The 24,880-nt window shown below is 40.7% G+C and overlaps 1 protein-coding gene and 1 non-coding gene across 2 annotated transcripts in view; both read left to right on the top strand.

The window, feature by feature from the left end:
• KLHL15 (kelch like family member 15) overlaps nucleotides 1-24,880 on the top strand; it is a 475,484-nt gene that overhangs the window by 359,132 nt on the left and 91,472 nt on the right. The window lies entirely within an intron of this gene.
• Nucleotides 9,214-9,319, top strand: LOC117197877 (U6 spliceosomal RNA). Its single transcript, XR_004478778.1, has one exon. It is a non-coding gene; the product is annotated as a U6 spliceosomal RNA (small nuclear RNA).

Genomic DNA, 24,880 nt, shown 5'->3' with positions numbered 1-24,880 from the left:
TGCCTCATGGCAGCCAGGGGCTTCGTCCTCCCAGGCCTTCTGTGGCCCAGGAGGGTTGGGGGTAGAACAAGGAAGGAGTCAAGCGCTCTTGGGATTAACACTGTCACCCACGTGCACGCCCCCAGGAACTCATCAGGCAGAGGTGGAGGAGAGAACGACGAGAGAGAGATCGATCGATACGGAGAACAGAGAGGGAGCGCCAGCACCCAGGTACTCGCTGTTCCCAGCCAAGACACGCAATGAAAGATCTTCGAGAAAATGGTCTTCCTAAGCTTGAGGAAGACCTGTATCTGCAGACCGCAAGAACTTGCCACACTTCAGGGAAAATGAACTACCTACACACAGACACATTTGGCAACAACTTTTAACAAGGGGAAGACACCCTGTGATCGTTACGGCAGGAGAAAACAAGTCATCATTAATTGAGGGCTTACCTTGAGTTCCACACGCCACTTGGTGCTTTCCGTGAACGCTCTCACTTAACCCTCAGAGCATTCCAGTAAAGTGGCGGTGCTGGCCTTTAAGTGGACTGGATTCAGAAACTCGGACGATCTTGTCAGGATCCCTGTGCTCTCCAGCTGCCTCAGCTCTCTCACTCCGCGTGGGAGCAGGCAGGCTTCCCCCAGAGCGGCACACGCAGCTCCGGGCTCACGTTGTCCCAGCTCAGTTACCCTGGAAGAAAGGCAGGGTCCCTCTTCTGATTTCACCACGGAAGGACACCGGTTGTCTTTATGTTCTGGGCTTGCCCTTGGATCCACCGCGGTGGCCAAGAGGAGGGAGGAAGATACTTGGCCAGGGGCTGAGGACACTGTGATTAGAAGTCCCAGAACTAACAGATTAGAGTGAGAAAAAAATAGACAAATAAAAGAGAGGAAGGATGGTTTGGCTAACAAATGCAAAGGGTCCACGACGGGGAGGTCTAGGAGCTGCCCCACTTTACAGATGACGACAGTAAGGATTAGAGAGGTCGAGTAACTTGCCCAAGGTCGCACATCCAGGGTGAGTTGAAGAGCCAGGACACAAACCGAGGCAGTCTGACCAGGGCTCTTAACCACTCTGCTATAAGGCAACAAGACCAGTTTGGTTTCAGGCTTCTCTGCAACCTCAGCTTTCAGAAGAAAATGGAGCAACAGCTAGACTTTGTGGAGAAAAAGATTGTAACCGAAGATTTGCGTGCTCTGCCAAATTGTCTTTCACAATAATACGGAACAGATATTAAACACACCCTGTGTGGCAGGCACAGGTCTAAGTTCTAAGGGGACCTGTGCACTAGTATACCTGAGCTGGGGGGAGGGGAGGATGGTGGCCCACTTCTCCCAGAGTGACACATCTGCTCTATAAGAGGGTAAGTGGGCAGGGATAGTAGCCCGTGCTCTTCTCATCTTGCTTCTCTTGCTATGGAACCTTTGCCCTGTGAGCCAGCTGGAGTGATCACGGCCCAGTACTACACAGCCTCCCGCACGTGTAGTAGAACTTCTGTCCTACAGCGGATGCTGGGCAGGGGGAGAGAGCTCCACCCCTCTGCCCTGCACCTGCCTGGATATACCTTCTGCAACACACAGCTGGCTGTGATGAGAGATGGTAATGGCCTGCCCTTCCTGGAGTGAAACCATAGCGCTACACCGGGAGCTGTGAGGAAACGGGGCCGCACCTTTCTGACTGTATTTTCCAAGAATAGAGCTTCCAACACACTGAGCTGGGGATGGAGAGCAGTTCTTGGCTCAAATGCCACAGACTCCCATTGTTCCTAATAAGGTTTGTAGTAGATTTTCTTGAATACATGTTTCTCTATTCACTGTATGTCCTTAGAACAAATTCCAGAGACTATAAATGATTGGGTTTTTAGAATAATTTTCACTAGTTAAATGGTTATTTCACTGGGGAGAGTAGCTCCCAACCTCCTTGCCCCACCATTTTGAAAGTCTGCTACCGTAATCAGGTTTTTTTTTTTTAGGCAAAAAATAAGTTTGTTTGGTAATATTATAACCTCATGATTCAAACATATTCAATGTGTTTCGACCCACTGCAATTTTTTTTTTTTTTTTTTTGGGGCTGCGTTGTGCGGCTTGCAGGATCTTAGTTCCCTGACCAGGGATTGAACCTGGGCCCAGCAGTGAAAGCGTGCAGTCCTAATCACTGGACCGCCAGGGAATTCCCCAATGCAGTTATTTTTATTGATGTTAAAATTATCCCAACTGTGGCTAGTGGGAACTTCTTTAAGTTGCCTCCAGAGTCCTTCTGAAGTGACCCTAACAGTAACGGACAACTTTCTTGCTACTAAAATACCATGGGGCTTCCCTGGTGGCTCAGTGGTTAAGAATCCACCTGCCAATGCAGGGGACACGGGTTCGAGCCCTGGTCTGGGAAGATCCCACAAGCCGCAGAGCATCTAAGCCCGTGCGTCACAACTACTGAGCTTACACTCTAGACCCCGCGAGCCACAACTACTGAAGCCCGCACACCTAGAGCCCATGCTCTGCAACAAGAGAAGCCACCACAATGAGTAGCCCGTGCACCACAACAAAGAGTAGCCCCCACTCACCGCAACTAGAGAAAGCCCCATGCACAGCCACAAAGACCCAACACAGCCAAAAATAAATAAAAATAAAATAAAATACTATGTACATGACCTTCCACAGACCCACAAAATGCTTTTGAAAAACTTAAAAGTCATAGTTACCAGGGAACTCCCTGGTGGTCCAGTGGTTAGAACTCCATGCTCTCACTGCCAAGGGCTGGGGTTCACTCCCTGGTCGGGGAACTAAGATCCCACAGCTGCACAGTGCGGCTAAAAAAAAAAAGTCATAGTTACCAGCATCAAAAGGAATATGTAGGCCTTCCAAAGAAACAAAGATAAAATCAAACACTCAAAAGAGAAAAATAAATTTAAAAATCATAAAGCAAATAAAAAATAAGGAAACATTAAAATAGCATAGAAAAATATGACATGAATAATAAAACAAATGTATTAGTGATCATGATAAATAAAAATGGAATCTACTCCCTTATTAAAAATTAAGATTCACAAATTGGATTAAAATTCAATTTTATATTATTTAAATGAAGCACAAAATGAAACAAAAAGATTAATGTAAAGGGAGGGGAAACATATAAAACAAATACAAATTAAGAGAAATCAGATATGAAAATACTTACATTAGTAGAGTTTGACGTTAAAAAAAGACTTGGAAATTTATAAAGAAATTTATACGTAGAAGGATAGAAAAACGCTTAACAATATGATTAATACCCTGCAAATAAAAGTCCAGGACCAGACAGCTTCATTGAAGAATTCTACCAAACATACAAAGAATGACTTATGCCTATCCTTCTTAAACTAGTCCAAAAAATTGCAGAGGAGGGAACACTCCCAAATTCATTCTATGAAGATACCACACCACAACGAAGAGTAGCCCCCACTCGCTGCAAGTAGAGAAAGCCCGCGTGCAGCAACAAAGACCCAACACAGCCAAAAATAAATAAATAAAATAAATTTATTTTTTAAAAAAAGACCTACCTATAAGACATGACTCCATAAAACTCCTAGAAGAGAAAATAGGCGAAACATTCTCTGACATAAATCACAGCAGTATTTTTTTAAATCTGTCTCCCAAGGCAAAAGAAATAAAAGCAAAAATAAACAAATGGGACCTAATCAAACTTAAAAGCTTTAGCACAGCAAAGGAAACCATCAACAAAATGAAAAGGCAACCTGTGGAATGGGAGAAAATATTTGCAAACGATGCATCTGACAAGGGGTAACTATCTAAAATATACAAACAGCTCATACATCTCAATATCAAAAAAGAAAACAACCCTATCAAAAAATGGGCAGAAGACCTAAATAGACGTTTCTCCAAAAAAGACATAGAGATGGCCAATGGGCACATGAAAAGATGCTCAACATCGCTAATCATTAGAGAATGCAAATCAAAACTACAATGAGGTACCACCTCACACTGGTCAGAATGGCCATCATCAAAAAGTCTACAAATAATAAATGCTGGAGAGGGTGTAGAGAGAAAGGAACCCTCCTACACTGTTGGTGGGAATGTAAACTGGTGCAGTCACTACAGAAAACAGTATGGAGTTTCCTTAAAAAACTAAAAATAGAGCTACCATACGATCCAGCAATCCCACTCCTGAGTATATATCCGGAAAAAATGAAAACTCTAAGTCAAAAAGATACATGCACCCCAATGTTCACAGCAGCACAATTTATAATATACAAGACATGGAAACAACACAAGTGCCCACCAACAGACAACTGGCTTAAGAAGATGTGGTATTTATAGACAATGGAATATAACTCAGCCTTAAAAAGAATGAAATATTGTCACTTGCAGCAACATGGATGTACCTAGAGAATATTGTATTCAGTGAAGTAAGTCAGACAGAAAAAGACAAATACTATATGATATCACTTATATGTGGAATCTAAAAATAATACAAATGAATCTATATACAAAACAGAAACAGACTCACAGACATAGAAAACAAACTTATGGTTACCAAAGGGGGGAGGGAGGGAGGGAGGGACAAAATAGGAGTATGAGATTAACAGATACAAACTACTATACATAAAATAGCTAAGCAACAAGGATTTACTGTATAGCACAGGGAATCATATTCCATACCTTGCAATAACTTAAAACAGAATACAATCAGAAAAAAAATAACTGAATCACTTTGTTATACACCTAAAACTAACACAATATTATAAATCAATTATACTTCAGTAAAAAATAATATCATTAATAAGTCTTGCTATTTAATAGCTCCCTGGAAAGAAACATGTATACTAGACAATATACCATTTCCCCCCCTCAGTGCCCATGCAACCTTTACAAAAATTGAATACATGGATACAACTGCACCAACAGTGGCACTTAAACAGGGTCCAATTACTAAAGAAGACTCACAGGACCCAAAATGACAAAACTTACAAATGTACAGTTTATTACAGGGAAAGGACACACTATAGCAAGAGTATGAAAGTCAGAATATACATCACAGCATATGATTCATAGCAGGGGTCTAGAAAGCCCAAGTGTAGGCTCCTATTGTTTTTTTTTCCTCTTTTCCCACAAGATATTCTGTACTCATCTTGTATCTTCCTGCCCCAGTGCTAGAATTAGCCATTTCTTCAAGGACCCCTGATTCCATTTATGGGAGAAAGGTACTTAGAAACAAAGATTTGGATGTTAGGTGTGCTTACTGCTGCTGGGGTGCCACTGTTTCTAGGCCATTTCAACAGTCAGAGCCAGGAACTATATCTAAGTATACCACCCTACATATACAGACATACCTACATTTCTGTACCTATTTACCAACTAGAGTACAGTATTTATGTACAGTTCTTTTTGTTGGTAGCCTTACATTACCTAGCCAAAACACAGGCTTTCTTTTCTTTCTTTCTTTTTTTAATGTACTGGGGTATAATAGACAAAGAGCATTATACTAGTTTCAGGTATATAACATAATGACTCAATATATGTATATATTACAAAATGATTCCCACAATAAGTCTAGTTAACATCCATCACCATACAAAGTTACAGATTTTTTTCTTGTTATGAGAACTTTTAAGATCTACTCTCTTAGCAACTTTCAAATATGCAATAAAGTAGTATTAACTATTATTAAATGAAGCACAAAATGAAACAAAAAGATTCATGTAAATGAAGTGGAAATATATAAAACAAATGCAAATTAAGAGAAATCAAAGATGAAAATACATTACTAGAATTTGAAATTTTAAAAAATGTCACCATGCTGTACATTATATCTCCGTGACTTGTTTATTTGTAACTGGAAGTTTATACCTTTTGACCCCCTTCACCCATTTCACCCACTCCTCACCCCTCGCCTCTGGGAGCCACCAGTCTGTTCTCTGTACCTATGAGCTTGAAAACACTGTTTTTCAGTTTCTTAGCAACTTTTCCCCCTACCCTCTTTGGTGAAGTTGTCATACATTTTGAACACAATTAAATTATTTTGTCACACTCTGAGACCATTAACGACCAAAGTGACTTTTAAAAATTTGCATACAGTAAAGTTCATGCTTGGTGGTGTACCATTCTACAGGTTTTGACAATTGTAGAGTCATGTATCCACTACCCCTTGTGCAGCCCATTACATACTCAATCCTTCCCTCTCCCCCAATCCCTGGCAACCACTGACCTGCTTTCCTAGTCCTGTTGTAAACTAAATAGTGATATGGAAAGCTAGCCATGTCCTAATCCCCACAAGGGTTGAATATTATATCATATGGCAAAGGGGATTTTGCAGATGTGATTATCCAGGTGGGTCCTAAATGTAATCACAAGGGTCCTTAAAGAGGGCAGCAAGAAAGTCAAAGGAGGTAGTACGAGACATGAGGATGGAAGCAAGAGGTTGGAATGATGTGAGGAAGGAGTCACAAGCTAAGGAATACAGGTGGCCTCCAGAAGCTAGAAAAGGCATGGAAAATAAATTCTCCCCTAGAGGTTCAAGAAGAAACCAGCCCAACCTTGACTTTATTTAGCCTAGTTAAACTGATTTCAGATTTCTGGCCTCCAGAATTGTAAGAGGATAAACTTGTGGTAATTTTTTGTAGCAGCAATAGGAAACGAATACACATATCTTTAGTCTTGCCTTTTTCAAAAAGCCACATGAATAGAATCATACAATACTTCTGGGTCTTTGGGGTCTGGCTCCTTTCGCTTGGCAAAATGCATTTAAGATTCGTCCATGCTTAAGTTATGCATATTTTACTGCTTACAAAAATGATTCATTCATGTTATTGAGTGAATCAATAGATCTTTCCTTCTTATGACTGACTAGTATTCCATTGTATGCATGTACCAGTTTGTTTATCCAATCACCTGTTGAAGGACATCTGGTTGTTTCCAGTTTTTGATAAAGATGCTATAAACATTTGCATACAAGTTTTTGTGTGTACATAAATTTTTATTTCACTTGGCTATGAAAGACAACTCATAAGGGACTTCCCTGGTAGTTCAGTGGTAAAGAATCCGCCTTCCAACGCAAGGGACGTGGGTTCGATCCCTGGCCGGAGAACTAAGATCCCACATGCCGCGGGGCAACTAAGCCCACACGCCACAACTATTGAGGTCGCACGCCTCAATGGGAGAGCCCGCGTGTCGCAAACTATAGAGCCCATGCGCCCTGGAGCCCGTTCGCCACTAGAGAGAGAAAACCTGCACGCCACAACTAGAGAGAAGACCGCGCACTGCAACGAAGAGACTGCGTGGTAACAAAAAGATCCGGTGTGCAGCAACTAAGACCCGACGCAGCCAAAAACATAAGGAAAATAAATAAACAAAATAAATATTAAAAAGACAAATCATAGGGATTCATAGCTTTTACGCCATGGAGATGTCGATTTAAATATCATTACCAGGGAAACATATTACTAAATAATACAAACAAAAAGAGTTAACAGGCTTTTTAAGGCCAAGGTTACATTCACAGAACAAGCCATAAGTTCTCAGTTCCAGATGGCTTACAAGTCCCCTTTGTCAGAAATAACATTTTCAAGGACATTTTAAGAAACCAGAATATCATCTTCTTATTCTGTTGCTGGGATTTCTTACACCAGCAGTTAGGAAGGGCCTGTGGTTTTTCAGACTAAATGATGAAATTCCATTATTTAGAAGTGTGAGAAATAAGGACAGTTCTAAGAAGATTAAAACTTACTATGGAAAGGAAAGGGGCAAAATAGAATTACAGACAATTGGAATAGGAGCGTGTAATGTTACCCACCCCTAGTCCTTAGTATTGTTTGCTATGAAACTTCGTCAAATAGTTTCATGAAATCATTACAATTTACCTGTTTTTTCCAACAGATATGCAGTGACACTTCTGCCAGGGGAGTTTTGCCTGAATAGAGAAAAAAATAAGGCATTCAAACATAAAAGTGGCAATATTTTTCCTTAAGGGACCAAAACTACAGAGGAAGAACTCTGAGTTGCACCCCTCAGTGTGAAATCAGGTTCAAGTCATGTAATATGCAAAAGGCTTGTAAAACCAACCTCAAAGTGGGTAACAAATATTTCTCAGGGTATGGGATTTTCTCCTACTTACAAGCTAACAAGTTAGCCTGTTACTATTTCCTGGGTGCCAGCAGCACAGTAAGCAGTATGAGCACCGTCAGCATATTTCTGTGGGTTCCCCACATCCCCAGGTCCAACAGGGGGCCATGCAGAGGGGCCAGGTGGACACAGTGCATGTCTGCATCACAGCCGCAGGATATTGGCCTTGGGAAATTCACATCTTTTACAGCAAGCCTGCTCTTTATCCCAGAGGGAAATATCACCTCATCCCTCAAGACAGCTCCCTGCAAACACAGCCCTGAGAAATGAGCCAGGTAAAGTGGTCGGGGCCTTGCATTCTTGCCATATAAAACAAGAACAAGCAGGGCCACTCTGGGCTGTGTCAGATTGTATCTCCCAATAATATTATGCCCAGAGAGAAGAGAGGCCATCTCTCCTTCCACATGAAGTGAACAATAAGACGTACTGCCCAAAGTTTTGTCCCTAGAATATTTTCTTCTACCACTATTTTTCAGTGGTAAAATAGAGGCTAGAATGCAGCTACATTCTGCCTTTATCTGGTTCCAGCAAACTGTTAACCAGTCACAGAGAACTCTCTAGGAAGCCATAAGTGCGGATTAAGTGAGAAGTTAATCAGCAGGAACAAGTACTGGAGGCGTTTAAAACACCTCTTCAGGCACTTTTCTTGTGCCTTCTGACTAGCTTGGACTCAATCGTATATATAACGTTATCATTTTCAAACAGAATACCGCTGTCACATCCAACTTTATGTTTCCATGGATCAGATAACACCTAGCTCTTGACGGTCATTTCAAGTAGCATACCTCACTCTCCTTTTACCTTCCAGATCTCCTGCCCATGCTTTCCAATGAGTGAACCCACCCAGAAGCTAGAGGGCTAGGAAATCTGTTGATACAGTCCCTTCCCAGGGCCAGGGGAGGTAGAGAGGGGTGGAGTGAATCTCGAAGGGCAAATGGAAGATATCCAGCACAGCCCATAAATGGCATTGATGTCATTGGTGTGATTTTCTAAAACATTAAACCATTCTTGGTAACGTTCCAAACAAAACAACACACACTCCTTTCAATTTACACAGTAGTTCCGTTCCTGGAAAATTCCAGGATACTAAAACTGTTCAGAAAATACTTTTGAGTTATGCTCGCTTCAGCAGCGATATACTAAAATTGGAATTATACAGAGAAGATTAGCATGGCCCCTGAACCAGAATGACATGCGCATTTGTGGAAGCATCCCATATTTTTAAAAGTAAATTTTAGAAAAAGAAAAAAGTACTTTGACTTTATATGTAAAATGAGGTTAGGCTTAGGCTGAGACAATCACAGATAGGTTTCTCATACACACGACTGGCTAGGGGAACATTTAAAAATTATGTAAGGTGTAGAAAAATTCATCCCTGTGAATGTCACATGCATTGAAGGACATATGATATTCTTGGCCCCTGCCCTCTAACTGCCAGGAGATTCCTGCCAGGGGATTCCTGCCAGGGGATTCCTGTCAATCACTGTAACAACCAAAATAGCCCCATGTGTTTTCAAAGCATACCCTTGGTGGTACTGCCCTCAGTGAGACCCTCTCCTAAGGTGAAACATTCATCCTTACAGAATTTGAGTCTGACACTTCATCCCCTTAGCGGCTGGGGGAGACAATAAATGGAAGAAATGACTTTTCAATTCATGGGTCCTTGTTCAATCCAATATACAAGTCTCTGACCCAGCTACCAAACACTTGCTGCCATTTCTAGCAACATACTGTGAATTTGAATTTTATGATTTAATATAAATAAAAAGTAAGAAGGGCTTCCCTGGTGGCGCAGTGGTTGAGAGTCCGCCTGCCGATGCAGGGGACACAGGTTCGTGCCCCGGTCCGGGAAGATCCCACATGCCGCGGAGCGGCTGGGCCCGTGAACCATGGCCGCTGGGCCTGCGCGTCTGGAGCCTGTGCTCCGCAATGGGAGAGGCCACAACAGTGAGAGGCCCGCGTACCGGAAAAGAAAAAAAAAAAAGTAAGAAAATAACTGGATGCGAAGCTCAAGCTTCACATGGAGCCAGGTAAAGTTTATAAATAACCACATTTCATGTCACTTGAAATTAAACTATAACATTTTTCTAGTTTTAACTTACACATTTTAGGTAACACATACACATTATATAAAATTATAAAATAGACACAAAAATAAAAAGTAAAAACATAATATTCTGTGGTAGACAGAATAATGGCCCCCCTCAAAGATGTCCATGACCTAATCCCTGGAACCATTTACATGGCAAAAGGGATTCTAAAGATGTGACTAGGGAATCCCCAGGTGGTCCAGTGGTAGAAAATCCACCTCCCAACGCAGGGGACGTGTGCTCTCTCCCTGGTCAGGGAACTAAGTTCCCACATGCAGCAGGGCAACTAAGCCCGCGCGCCACAACTACTGAGCTCTTGTGCCTCATCTAGAGCATGCGTGCTGCAAACTACAGAGCCCATGTGCTCTGGAACCCACGCACCACAACTACAGAGCCCACACACCACAACTAGAGAGAAGCCCGCACACGACAATGAACAGCCCACGAGCCACAATGAAAGATCTCACGTGCCTCAACGAAGATCTCGGGTGCCACAACAAAGACCCAACACAGCCAAAAAGAAATAAAATAATTAATTAATTAATTATCTTTTTATTTTATTTTATTTTTCATACAGCAGGTTCTTATTAGTCATCAATTTTATACACATCAGTGTATACATCTCAATCCAAACCTCCCAATTCATCACACCACCATCCCCACCCCCCTGTGGCTTTCCCTACTGGTGTCCATATGTTTGTTCTCTACATCTGTGTCTCAAATTCTGCCCTGCAAACCGGTTCATCTGCACCGTTTTTCTAGGTTCCACATACATCCGTTAATATACGATATTTGTTTTTCTCTTTCTGACTTACTTCACTCTATATGACAGTCCCTAGATCCATCCACGTCTCAACAAATGACCCAATTTCGTTCCTTTTTATGGCTGATTAATATTCCACTGTATAAATGTACCACGTCTTCTTTACCCATTCGTCTGTCGATGGGCATTTAGGTTGCTTCCATGACCTGGCTATTGTAAATAGTGCTGCAATGAACATTGGGGTGCATGTGTCTTTTTGAATTATGGTTTTCTCTGGGTATATGGCCAGTAGTGGGATTGCTGGATCATATGGTAATTCTATTTTCAGTTTTTTAAGGAACCTCCATACTGTTCTCCATAGTGGCTGTATCAATTTAGATTCCCACCAACAGTGCAAGAGGGTTCCCTTTTTTCCACACCCTCTCCAGCATTTATTGTTTGTAGATTTTCTGATGACGCCCATTCTAACTGGTGTGAGGTGATACCTCATTTGTAGTTTTCATTTGCATTTCTCTAATAATTAGTGATGTTGAGCAGCTTTTCATGTGCTTCTTAGCCATCTGTAGGTCTTCTTTGGAGAAATGTCTATTTAGGTTTTCTGCCCATTTTTGGATTGGGTTGTTTGTTTATTTAATATTGAGCTGCATGAGCTGTTTATATATTTTGGAGATTAATCCTTTGTCTGTTGATTCGTTTGCAAATATTTTCTCCCATTCTGAGGGTTGTCTTTTCATCTTGTTTATGGTTTCCTTTGCTTTGCAAAAGATTTTAAGTTTCATTAGGTCCCATTTGTTTATTTTTGTTTTTATTTCCATTACTCTAGGAGGTGGATCAAAAAAGATCTTGCTGTGATTTATGTCATAGAGGGTTCTTCCTATGTTTTCCTCTAAGAGTTTCATAGTGTCCGGTCTTACATTTAGGTCTTGAATCCATTTTGAGCTTATTTTTGTGTATGGTGTTAGGAGATGTTCTAATTTCACTCTTTTACATGTAGCTGTCCAGTTTTCCCAGCACCACCTATTGAAGAGACTGTCTTTCCTCCATTGTATACCCTTGCCTCCTTTGTCATAGATTAGTTGACCATAGGTGCATGGGTTTATCTCTGGGCTTTCTATCCTATTCCATTGATCTATATTTCCGTTTTTGTGCCAGTACCATACTGTCTTGATTACTGTAGCTTTGTAGTATAGTCTGAAGTCACGAGTCTGACTCCTCCAGCTCCGTTTTTTTCCCTCAAGACTGCTTTGGCTATTCGGGGCCTTTTTTGTCTCCATACAAATTTTACGATTCTTTGTTCTAGTTCCATAAAAAGTGCCATTAGTAATTTGATAGGGATTGTATTGAATCTGTAGATTGCTTTGGGTAGTATAGTCATTTTCACAATATTGATTCTTCCAATCCAAGGACATGGTATATCTCTCCATCTGTGTCATCTTTGATTTCTTTCATCAGCGTCTTATAGTTTTCTGCATACAGGTCTTTTGTCTCCCTAGGTAGGTTTATTCCTAGGTATTTTATTCTTTTTGTTGCAATGGTAAAAGGGAGTATTTCCTTAATTTCTCTTTCAGATTTTTCATCATTAGTGTATAGGAATGCAAGAGATTTCTGGGCATTAATTTTGTATCCTGCAATTTTACCAAATTCACTGATTAGCTCTAGTAGTTTTCTGGTGGCATCTTTAGGATTCTCTATGTATAGTATCATGTCATCTGCAAAAGTGACAGTTTTACTTCTTCTTTTCCAACTTGTATTCCTTTTATTTCTTTTTCTTCTGTAATTGCCGTGGCTAGGACTTCCAAAACTATGTTGAATAATAGTGGTGAGAGTGGACATCCTTGTCTTGCTCCTGATGTTAGAGGAAATGTTTTCAGTTTTTCACCATTGAGAATGATGTTTGCTGTGGGTTTGTCGTATATGGCCTTTATTATGTTGAAGTAGGTTCCCTCTATGCCCATTTTCTGGAGAGTTTTTGTCATAAATGGGTGTTGAATTTTGTCACAAGCTTTTTCTGCATCTATTGAGATGATCATATGGTTTTTCCTTTTCAATTTGTTAATATGGTATATCACATTGATTGATTTGCGTATATTGAAGAATCCTTGCATCCCTGGGATAAATCCCACTTGATCATGGTGTATGATCCTTTTAATGTGTTGTTGGATTCTGTTTGCTATTATTTTGTTGAGGATTTTTGCATCGATATTCATCAATGATATTGGTCTATAATTTTCTTTTTTTGTATATTTGTCTGGTTTTGGTATCAGGGTGATGGTGGCCTCATAGAAAGAGTTTGGGAGTGTTCCTTCCTCTGCAATTTTTTGGAAGAGTTTGAGAGGGATGAGTGTTAGCTCTTCTCTAAATGTTTGATAGAATTCACCTGTGAAGCCATCTGGTCCTGGACTTTTGTTTGTTGGAAGATTTTTAATCACGGTTTCAATTTCATTACTTGTGATTGGTCTGTTCATATTTTCTATTTCTTCCTGGTTCAGTCTTAGAAGATTATACCTTTCTAAGAATTTGTCCATTTCTTCCAGGTTGTCCATTTTATTGGCATAGAGTTGCTTGTAGTAGTCTCTTAGGATGCTTTGTATTTCTGCGGTGTCTGTTGTAACTTCTCCTTTTTCATTTCTAATTTTATTGATTTGAGTCCTCTCCCTCTTTTTCTTGATGAGTCTAGCTAATGGTTTATCAATTTTGCTTATCTTCTTAAAGAACCAGCTTTTAGTTTTATTGATCTTTGGTATTGTTTTGTTTCTATTTCATTTATTTCTGCTCTGATCGTTATGATTTCTTTCCTTCTGCTAACTTTGGGTTTTGTTTGTTCTTCTTTCTCTAATTCCTTTAGGTGTAAGGTTAGATTGTTTATTTGAGATTTTTCTAGTTTCTTGAGGTAGGCTTGTAAAGCTATAAACTTCCTTCTTAGAACTGCTTTTGCTGCATCTCCTAGGTTTTGGATTATCGTGTTTTCATTGTCATTGGTCTCTTGGTATTTTTTGGTTTCCTCTTTGATTTCTCAGTGATGTCTTGGTGATTTAGTAACATATTGTTTAGCCTCCATGTGCTTGTGTTCTTTACGTTTTTTTCCCCTGTAATTCATTTCTAATCTCATAGCATTGTGGTCAGAAAAGATGCTTGATATGATTTCAGTTTTCTTAAATTTACTGAGGCTTGATTTGTGACCCAAGATGTGATCTGTCCTGGAGAATGTTCCGTGCATATTTGAGAAGAAAGTGTAATCTGCTGTATTTGGATGGAATGTCCTATAAATATCAATTAAATCTATCTGGTCTACTGTGTCATTTAAAGCTTCTGTTTCCTTATTTATTTTCATTTTGTATGATCTGTCCATTGGTGTGAGGTGTTAAAGTCCCCCACTATTATTGTGTTACTGTCGATTTTCTCTTTTATAGCTGTTAGCAGTTGTCTTATGTATTGAGGTGCTCCTATGTTGGGTGCATATATATTTATAATTGTTATATCTTCTTCTTGGATTGATTCCTCGATCATTATGTAGTGTCCTTCCTTGTTCTTGTAACATTCTTTATTTTAAGGTTTATTTTATCTGATATGAGTATTGCTACTCCAGCTTTCTTCTGATTTCCATTTGCACGGAATATCTTTTTCCATCCCCTCACTTTCAGTCTGTATGTGTTCCTAGGTCTGAAGTGGGTCTCTTGCAGACAGCATATATATGGGTCTTGCTTTTGTATCCATTCAGCAAGCCTGTGTCTTTTGGTCGGAGCATTTAATCCATTCACGTTTAAGGTAATTATCGAAATGTATGTTCCTATGACCATTTTCTTATTTGTTATGGGTTTGTTTTTGTAGGTCCTTTTCTTCTCTTGTGTTTACCACTTAGAGCAGTTCCTTTAGCATTTGTTGTAGAGCTAGTTTGGTGGTGCTGAATTCTCTTAGCTTTTGCTTGTCTCTAAAGCTTTTGATTTCTCCATCGAATCTGAATGAGATCCTTGCTGGGTAGAGTAATCTTGGTTGTAGGTTCTTCCCTTTCATCACTTTAAGTATATCATGCCACTCCCTTCTGGCTTGTAGTGTTTCTGATGAGAAATCAGCTGTTAACCTTATGGGAGTTCCCTTGTATGTTATTTGTCGTTTTTCCCTTGCTGCTTTCAATAATTTTTCTTTGTCTTTAATTTTTGCCAATTTGATTACTACATGTCTCGGCGTGTTTCTCCTTGGGTTTATCCTGTATGGGACTTGCTGAGCTTCCTGGACTTGGGTGGCTATTTCCTTTCCCATGTTAGGGAAGTTTTCGACTATAATCTCTTCAAATATTTCCTCGGGTCCTTTCTCTCTCTCTTCTCCTTCTGGGACCCCTATAATGCGAATGTTGTTCTATTTAACGTTGTCCCAGAGGCCTCTTAGGCTGTCTTCATTTATTTTCATTCTTTTTTCTTTTTTCTGTTCTGCAGCAGTGAATTCCACCATTCTGTCTTCCAGGTCACTTATCCGTTCTTCTGCCTCAGTTATTCTGCTATTGCTTCCTTCTAGTGTAGTTTTCATATCAGTTATTGTATTGTTCATCTCTGTTTGTTTGTTCTTTAATCCTTCTAGGTCTTTGTTAAACATTTCTTGCATCTTCTCGATCTTTGCCTCCATTCTTTCTCCGAGGTCCTGGATCATCTTCACTATCATTATTCTGAATTCTTTTTCTGGAAGATCGCCTATCTCCACCTCACTTAGTTTTTCTGGGGTTTTATCTTGTTCCTTCATCTGGTACATAGCTCTCTGCCTTTTCATCTTGTCTATCTTTCTGTGAATGTGGTTTTTGTTCCACAGGCTGCAAGACTGTAGTTCTTCTTGCTTCTGCTGTCTGCCCTCTGGTGGATGAGGCTATCTAAGAGGCTTGTGTAAATTTCCTGATGGGAGGGACTGGTGGTGGGTAGAGCTGATGGTTTCTCTGGTGGGCAGAGCTCAGTAAAACTTTAATCCGCTTGTCTGCTGATGGGTGAGGCTGGGTTCCCTCCCTGTTGGTTGTTTGGCCTGAGGCGACCCAACACTGGAGCCTACCCGTGCTCTTTGGTGGGGCTAATGGCAGACTCTGGGAGGGCTCACGCCCCAGAGTATTTCCCAGAACTTCTGCTGCCAGTGTCCTTGTCCCCACGGTGAGCCACAGCCACCCCCCACCTCTGCAGGAGACCCTTCAACACTAGCAGGTAGGTCTAGTTCAGTCTCCCCTGGGGTCACTCCTCCTTCCCCTGGGTCCCAGTGCGCACACTACTTTGTGTGTGCCCTCCGAGAGTGGAGTCTCTGTTTTCCCCAGTCCTGTCCAAGTCCTGCAATCAAATCCCACTAGCCTTCAAAGTCTGATTGTCTAGGAATTCCTCCTCCCGTTGCTGGACCCCCAGGTTGGGAAGCCTGATGTGGGGCTCAGAACTTTCACTCCAGTGGGTGGACTTCTATTGTGTCCACTCCGGTGGGTGGACTCCAGTGGGTGGACTTCTATAAGTGTTCTCCAGTCTGTGAGTCACGCACCCAGCAGTTATGGGATTTGGTTTTACTGTGATTGCGCCCTCCTACTGTCTCATTGTGGCTTCTCCTTTGTCTTTGGATGTGGGGTACATTTTTGGTGAGTTCCAGTGTCTTCCTGTTGATGATTGTCCAGCAGCTAGCTGTGATTCTGGTGTTCTCACAAGAGGGAGTGAGAGCATGTCCTTGTACTCTGCCATCTTGGTTCATACCTCCAATAAATCTTTAAAGATGTGATTAAGTGAAGGATCTTTTTATAAAATTTTTAAAAATAAATTTATTTTATTTATTTCTTTTTGGTTGTGTTGTGTGCAGCCCAGTGTGCGGGCTTCTCATTGTGGTGGCTTCTCTTGTTGCAGAACATGGGCTCTAGACATGCAGGCTGCAGTAGTTGCAACATGCTGGCTCAGTAGTTGCAGTGCGTGGGCTCTAGGGTGCACGGGTTTCAGTAGTTGTGGCACGCAGGCTCAGTAGTTGTGGCTTGCGTGCTCTAGAGCACAGGTTCAGTAGTTGTGGCACACGGGCTTAGTTGTTCCGTGGCATGTGGGATCTTCCCGGTCCAGGGATCGAACCTGTGTCCCCTGCATTGGCAGACGGATTCTTAACCACTGCACCACCAGGGAAGTCCCGATCTTTTATTATTATTTATGTATTTATTTATTATTTGGTTGCACCAGATCTTAGTTGCAGCAGATGGGCTCCTTAGTTGTGGCTCGTGGGCTCCTTAGTTGTGGCATGCAAACTCTTAGTTGCAGCATGCATGTGGGATCTATTTCCCTGACCAGGGATCAAACCCGGGTCCCCTGCACTGAGTGCCACCAGGGAAGTCCCTAAGTGAAGGATCTTGATGGAGAGATGATCCTGGATGATCCATGTGGGCCCAATGTAATCACAGGGGTTCTTATAAAAGGGAAGCAGGAGGATCAGAAGGCAGAGAAGGTGATGTGGTGATCGAAACAGATACTGAGTGATGTGCAGTCAGAGCCAAGGAATGCTAGGAGCCTCTAGAAGCTGGAAGAGGCAAGGAATGGATTCTCCCCTTGAGACTCCAAAAGGAACCAGCCTCGCAGACACCTTGATTTTAGTCCCATAAGACTCATTTTATACTTCTGGCCTCCAAACCTGTGAGAGAATAAATTTGTATTGTTTTAAGCTACTAATCTGTGGTAATTTGTTTCAGCAACAATAGGATGTTCATAAACAACCCCCTCCCCCGCCAACCAAAACAGAGGTCCACCATTGTTAACACCTCAGTACCTGTACTTCGAGATCTTTTCCTATACTATTATGTGTGTGTGTATGTATTTTTTACAAGAATGGATCACAGTGTCCATGCTATTTTATAACCTGCTTTTTTTAAGTCAACAAACTCCGTCTTTCCATTTCATCAAATACCTAGACTATATTAAAAATTTCCCAAATAACACAAAAATGTCCTTATCAGTTGTTTGCTCCAATCATGATCTGTTCAAGGACCACCCATAGCATATAATTATTAGGTACCTTTCGTTATAGTGTTGACTATTAGAGAGATGGTCCTACAGTTGTTCTGAGGACATACCACCTTCTGGGTTTGTTTAGTTGCTACCTCTTGGTGCTATTTAGTTTCTTCTTCTATTTGTTATTTTCTGTAACAGTCTTATTAAACATTTTTGGCTAGAATATTTTATAGGCGATGGGTATTCATATTGAATTGCATTAGGGGAAACACATAATATATAGTTAATCCATTAATAATCTTAAGATTGATTACTCAGTTAAAGTGATGACTGCTTAATCCCTCCATTTTACAATTATATTTTTGCCCTGAAACTAGGAAGTGACCATTTTCCTTTTGCATTTTAAAAACATCCAGTGCCATCCATTCATTTTAACACCAGCTGATAACCATGATGATGATGATAGTGATCCTGATAATTTCTTTAAAGTTTGTGATGTTTTTCAAAATCTATCATCTTGTCTACACTTACTAATTGGCATTCTTCTGTGAAGTAGACCTTCCCTCATCAACTGCGGATATTTGGTTACCTGAAACACAGATTCCACTGAAAAGGCAGGATAAAATGCTTACTTGTTCACTATTAACTACCAATTTTCATAGTAAGTAGTTGATTTAATAGCTGCCTCAAATGGTGACAAATAAAATTTTTCAGACTTTCTCTATTTTGAACATCATTATCAAATCACGGGTTTTCATAGAATCTGTTTATTTCAATTAATTGCCACCATTAGTCTTTATAATGTTCTAAATGTCATGGCTGTGGCCAGTGGAACATAACCCCATTGATCTTCAAGAACTTTATGGATTTCTAGCACAACAAAATGTCCCTAGCTTTCCTTGTACTTTCCATGTCCCAGCCCTGGAATAAACTATTTCTCCAAAAGCACCCAGCTTCCCTTTAAGGCAGAATGGCTTTTCAGAGGCCACAACCTGAGCACGAGGGGGTGTTCGTTATTACTGAGGTGACGTTGCTTTTAGGTCACTTCAATGGACAGAGCTAAAAAAAACACACATATTGTGGCAGACAGACTTCAGGGTGGCCCCCATAAGCCCTGTCTTCTGGTGTTCATACTTTTGTGTGTTCCCCTCCTCCTGAAAGTGGGAAGAACTATGACTTTCTTCTAGTCAGTAGTATATGCCAAAGGTGACAGGATGCATATGATTCCACACACACATACACACACACACACACACACAAATATATATGATTATAGTATGTATGATTAATGGCAGCCTTACAAGGAGACTATCTCCCTTGCTGGTTTTAAAGAAGACAACTTCCATGTTGTAAGCTGCCTATGGAGAAGGCCACTTGGCAAGGAACTAAGAGCAGCCTCTGGCTGACAGCCAGCAAGAAACTGAGGCCTTCAGTTCAGCAGCCTGCAAGGAATGAATAAACCTGCCAACAACCATGTGAGCTTGGAAGCAGATGTGACCAGCCTCGGCTGACACCTCGACTAACACCTCGACTGAAGCTTTGTTAGTCCCTGAAGCAGAGCGTCTAGTTAAGCTATGCCCAGACATCTGACCCACAGAAAGTGTGATATAATAAATGTCTTGTGTTAAGCCTCTAAGTGTGTGGAAATATTACTATGTAGCAATAGATAACTAGTATGGTATTTAATGATGGATTTACATGAATATTTTCAGTTCCATTTTAATATTACAATGTTTTCAATTTCTTGGATTTTATCCTAATATTTTTACCAATAATGGAACTACTGGTTCTATCCCCTGGAGGACTGCACACCAAATTGTGAATGAAAAACTGAAAATGAGGGATCTCCTCTCCTTTCTATTTTTCCATTCTTCCTCTCTTTGAATGGGAACATTTATTCATTCATATTTTTTTCTCTATGGCCTTGCTCATTTAAGTAAACTAAGTCTATGAAATCACTTCATAATACTTTTAGCCCTAGGATTCCTTTAAATTGTTATTACAAACTGTAATATTTCCTGTTAATATAGTACTTCATGGTTTAAAACAAATTTGTTCATGTATAAGTTTCTCTAATAAATTTTTGGAATAGCATTCAATTAACAGAAATTTGATTTAGGCAAAATTATCATACAAATTATTTGCCTCTCACTAACAGTATCTATTTCCCCAAACAAGGCACATCTATGCTTCAAAAAAAATTTTTAACAGTTAAATACACTTTCATTCTTCATATTTTTAATTAGCATATTAAACAGAAATTCAAAGTCCAAGCTCTGAACAACCACTTATGATGAATAAAGATGTCCCTAACCTAAACCATCAACTTCTTTGTTTTTGTTTTGTTTTGTTTTTTGATTTTTTTTTTTGGCTGTGCCGCGTGGCATGCAGGAATCTTAGTTACCCCACCAGGGATTGAACCCGTGCCCCCTGCAGTGGAAGCACGGAGTCTTAACCACTGGACGGCCAGAGCAGTCCCCACAACCTTTTTTTTGAATATTTGGTAACAAATATTTAATTTTCAAAATTATACAAGTACATTTATATTTCTATTATTTCTGCTCAACAATTAAATGTTGTCAAATGTCCACTTGAAATGGTATTATTAATACTGATGAAAGAAAAAACTCAGATTCATTTTGAATACTTGTCTATTAATACTTTCAGGTTCAACACAAGATGTTATAGAACAAATAATTCAGCCTGACAAAACAACATTTCCGACAAGTACTATTTCCAGTAACAATTTCTCTGCTGAATGAGACTTGACAGTAAATATTGTAAAATATCTCACAACCACCCTGCACATGGATCAATAAATATTACTGTAATGTATTTTTATTTATTTATTTATTTATTTTTGGCTGTGTTGGGTCTTAGTTTCTGTGCGAGGGCCTTCTCTAGTCACGGTGAGCGGGGGCCACTCTTCATCGCGGTGCGTGGGCCTCTCACTGTCGCGGCCTCTCTTTTTGTGGAGCACAAGCTCCAGACGCCCAGGCTCAGTAGTTGTGGCTCATGGGCCTAGTTACTCCGCGGCGTGTGGGATCTTCCCAGACCAGGGCTCGAACTCGTGTCCCCTGTATTGGCAGGCAGATTCTCAACCACTGCGCCACCAGGGAAGTCCTACTGTAATGTATTTTATAGAAAGTAGCAAGACTGGCTTTATAGAAGCTTGAGGAACAAGTTTCTCCTGACCAAAATTATCACACCCACTAAGAAAGAGATTAAGTTAGGCTTCCCTGGTGGTGCAGTGGTTGGGAGTCCGCCTGCCGATGCAGGGGACACAGGTTCGTACCCCGGTCCGGGAAGATCCCACATGCTGTGGAGCGGCTGGGCCCGTGAGCCATGGCCGCTGGGCCTGCGCGTCCGGAGCCTGTGCTCCGCAACGGGAGAGGCTGCAACAGTGAGAAGCCCGCGTACCGCCAAAAAAAAAAAAAAAAAAAGAGAGAGAGAGATTAAGTTATTTAATACACTTTTATTTTTAAAAATTAATTTATGGTTGTGTTGGGTCTTCATTGCTGCAAGCGGGTTTTCTCTAGTTGCGGTGCGCAGGTTTCTCTCTGCAGTGGCTTCTCTTGTTGGGGAGCACGGGCTCTAGGCGCACAGACTTCAGCAACTGTGGCATGTGGGCTCAGTAGTTGTGGCTCGCAAGCTCTAGAGCGCCAGCTTAGTAGTTGCGGCGCACAGGCTCAGTTGCTCTGCGGCATGTGGCATCTTCCCGGACCAGGGCTTGAACCTGTGTTCCCTGCCTTGGCAGGAGGATTCTTAACCACGGCACCACCAGGGAAGTCCCTAAGTTATTTAAATCAAAAACTTTTCTGGCACAGCTTCACATCCTTAAAACACTGCTCTACGTCATGAAATTTCTCTCTGGATTAATAATGCATTGAAGAGGCTGAGGGAACCCTGAGAAAAGGGTCTGGGTTTTATTTAGCTCTGTCCCTTGGTCTAGTATAGAAACTGGCATATTAACTCAATTAATGTTAAATAAATGAATGGATAATTGGGGGAAGGGAGGCAAATGATACAATGAGATGGCCTTAGGTGGCTTTAAGTTACTCTGAAATATATTTAAATACCTTAAATGGAATAAAGAAATACAAAGCAATTAAGGACTGAAGGAAGCTAGCCAAAATCTTAAGTGAAAGCTGCAGATTTCCATGAATCAGTGAAAGAAATAGGGATTAATAGGCTATAAACACAGAAATGAGGATTATGTGGTCTGCAGATACAACCCCTACTTTGAAATTTTGGAATCCATGTTATATTGTCTATAAAAAGGGAATTAGTCTAGCCTTTGAGACCATGAGAAACTGGAGATCTACAGCCCAGATCTCACAACCCAGCCAGTCTATGGTCAAACAACCTCAGTCAAGAGACAATTTTCTCAAAAGTGCTATGGGCTCAACAGGGACAATACTGCCCTCTAGGGAGAATTTTAGAAGTTTGTGGGTACTTTTTCTTTGATAAAGGGAATCTTGAAAGCCACAAGAGAAAAAAGGCATTACCACTAAGAAATGAAAATCAGAATATCAGCAGACTTTGCATCAACCATCAACTGATACCAGAAGACAGTGGAATGATATTTTCAAAGTGAAAATGGAAATTATTAGCAACATAGGATTTTTTTTTTTTTTTTGCGGTACGCGGGCCTCTCACTGCTGTGGCCTCTCCCGTTGCGGAGCACAGGCTCCGGACGCGCAGGCTCAGCGGCCATGGCTCACGGGCCCAGCCACTCCGCAGCATGTGGGATTTTCCCGGACCGAGGCACGAACCCGTGTCCCTGCATCGGCAGGCGGACTCTCAACCACTGCGCCACCAGGGAAGCCCGCAACATAGGATTTTATACCTAGGTAAATTACCATTGTAGAGTAAAGGCAAAATAGAGATATTTACAGACATACAAAGAAGTAATTTACCACTCACAGACTCTCACTAAAAGAAATACTGTGGATGTACTGATTTCTGCTGGCAGTCAAGATAGAGTAAGCCCACTACAGTCTATCTCTCCCACTTCAAACAACTAAAATCTCTGGGAAAAAAACAGAACACCAAAAGCAACTACTTGAGAATCCTGAAAAGTAAGCAAAGGAGGTGAATTGAGAAGGGAAGTCAAAACTTGGAAGAAGTGACTCATACAGGGGTGATTTACCGAATTTTTATCTACATTCTATCCCAGCACTGATCAGAGGAGTCTCTAGCAGAGCTGCTGTAGGCAGTACAAGGAGAAAAACTCCAAGGAACCCCATACTTCTGGCCAGAGGTCTGAGAAAATGTGCCCCCGAAAGCTGGAAAGTGTAGAAAGAATCACAGAGTCAGCTGGAGAAGGGAATCCATTAATTCTGTGTATGAACCAGCAGAAATTCCAGGCTCACCTCTGAGCTGAGCATGCATGGGGCAGACCCAAAGCAACATAGCAAAGACTTTGAGAACTGAGCTATTACATGAAACACCACTCAAACTAACCCTTGAGGAGCGCATATGTAGGATAAGCCCCAAGTATTAGCGCAATGGCTTTGAAAACTGAACTGACACTGGGACCACTACACACAGAAGGTAAGCAAGAACTTGTAGACTGAACCTAACTAGGTTGATTGCCTGCTTTAAAAAAAAATCTCATCCATCAGAGGACTTTAACAGGACCCAGATTCTTATTTTAGGTTCAAAATATCCAGTATACAATCCAAAATTACTTGACATACAAAGAATTAAGAAAATGTGACTAATTCCCAAGGGAAAACACGTTCAACAGATGCCAAATCCAAAATGATGCAGATGTTGAAATTAACAAAGACTTTAAAGCTGTTATAAGTATGCTCTGTGAGGTAAACACACTGTTCAAATAAATGAAAAGGTAGTTCTCAGCAGAGTAAAAAGAAACTATAAAAACTAACCAAATGGAAATTTTAGATGATAAAAATACAATATACAAAATTAAAAATTCACTGGATGAGCTCAATAGAAGTAAATGTGTAATACATATATATAAAATATATATGTATAAAATCCTCATTATATATATGTATATATATATATATCACATATCTACTTCTACTGAGCTCATCTAGTGAATTATGTTTATATAAAATGAGGATTATGTGGATTGCAGGTACATCCCCTACTTTAAAATTTTGGAATCCATGTCATTTTGTCTATAAAAAGGGGATTAGTCTAGCCTTTGAGACCATGAGAAACTGGAGATCTACAGCCCAGATCTTACAACCCAGCCAGTCTCTGGTCAAAAAGCAACCTCAGTCAAAAGAGACAATTGTCTCAAAAGTGCTATGGGCTCAATGGGGACAACACTGCCCTCTAGGGATCATTTTGGAAGCTTGTGGGTACATTTTTTTGATACATTGGAGTCAAACTGCAAAACATCAGTGATAAAGAGAATATATATATGGAGAGTGAGACAGAGAGAGGGTTTGATTGACTGATTTTAAGGAACTGGCTTAAGGCAATAGTGGGGGCTGACAAATCCAAAATCTTCAGGGCAGGAGAGCAGGGGGGAGACCCAGGGAAAAATTGATGTTGCAGTCTTGAGTCCAAAAGCAGTCTGGAAGCAGAATTCTTCCTCAAGAAAGGTCCGTCTTTTCTCTTGAGGCCTTCAACTGATTAGATAAGACCCACCCACAATTATAGAGAAAATCTGCTTTATTCAAAGTCTTCTTATTAAATGTTAATCACATATTTTAAAATATCTTCACAGGAATATCTAAACCAGTTTTTGACCAAACACTGGGTACCATAACCTAGCCAAGTTGACACACAAAATTAACCATTACAGATGACAGAGGAGTTAGTGAGCTTGAAGATAGATCAATAGAAATTATCCAATCTAAAAAATGGAAAGAAAAAAAATGGAAGAAATTTAGCAGAACTTCAGGTCTGTGAAAAAAATATCAAAAGGTCTACCATTTGTACCACTGGAGTCCCAGGAGAGCAGAAAGAGATTAGCACAGGAAAAATATTTGAAGAAATAATGGCTGAAAATTCCCCAAATTT

The sequence above is a fragment of the Orcinus orca genome, chromosome X (genome assembly GCF_937001465.1).
Source record: "Orcinus orca chromosome X, mOrcOrc1.1, whole genome shotgun sequence".
Lineage (NCBI taxonomy): Eukaryota > Metazoa > Chordata > Mammalia > Artiodactyla > Delphinidae > Orcinus > Orcinus orca.
Note: the sequence above shows the minus strand (reverse complement) of the source record. Positions and strands in the feature narration are given on the sequence as shown.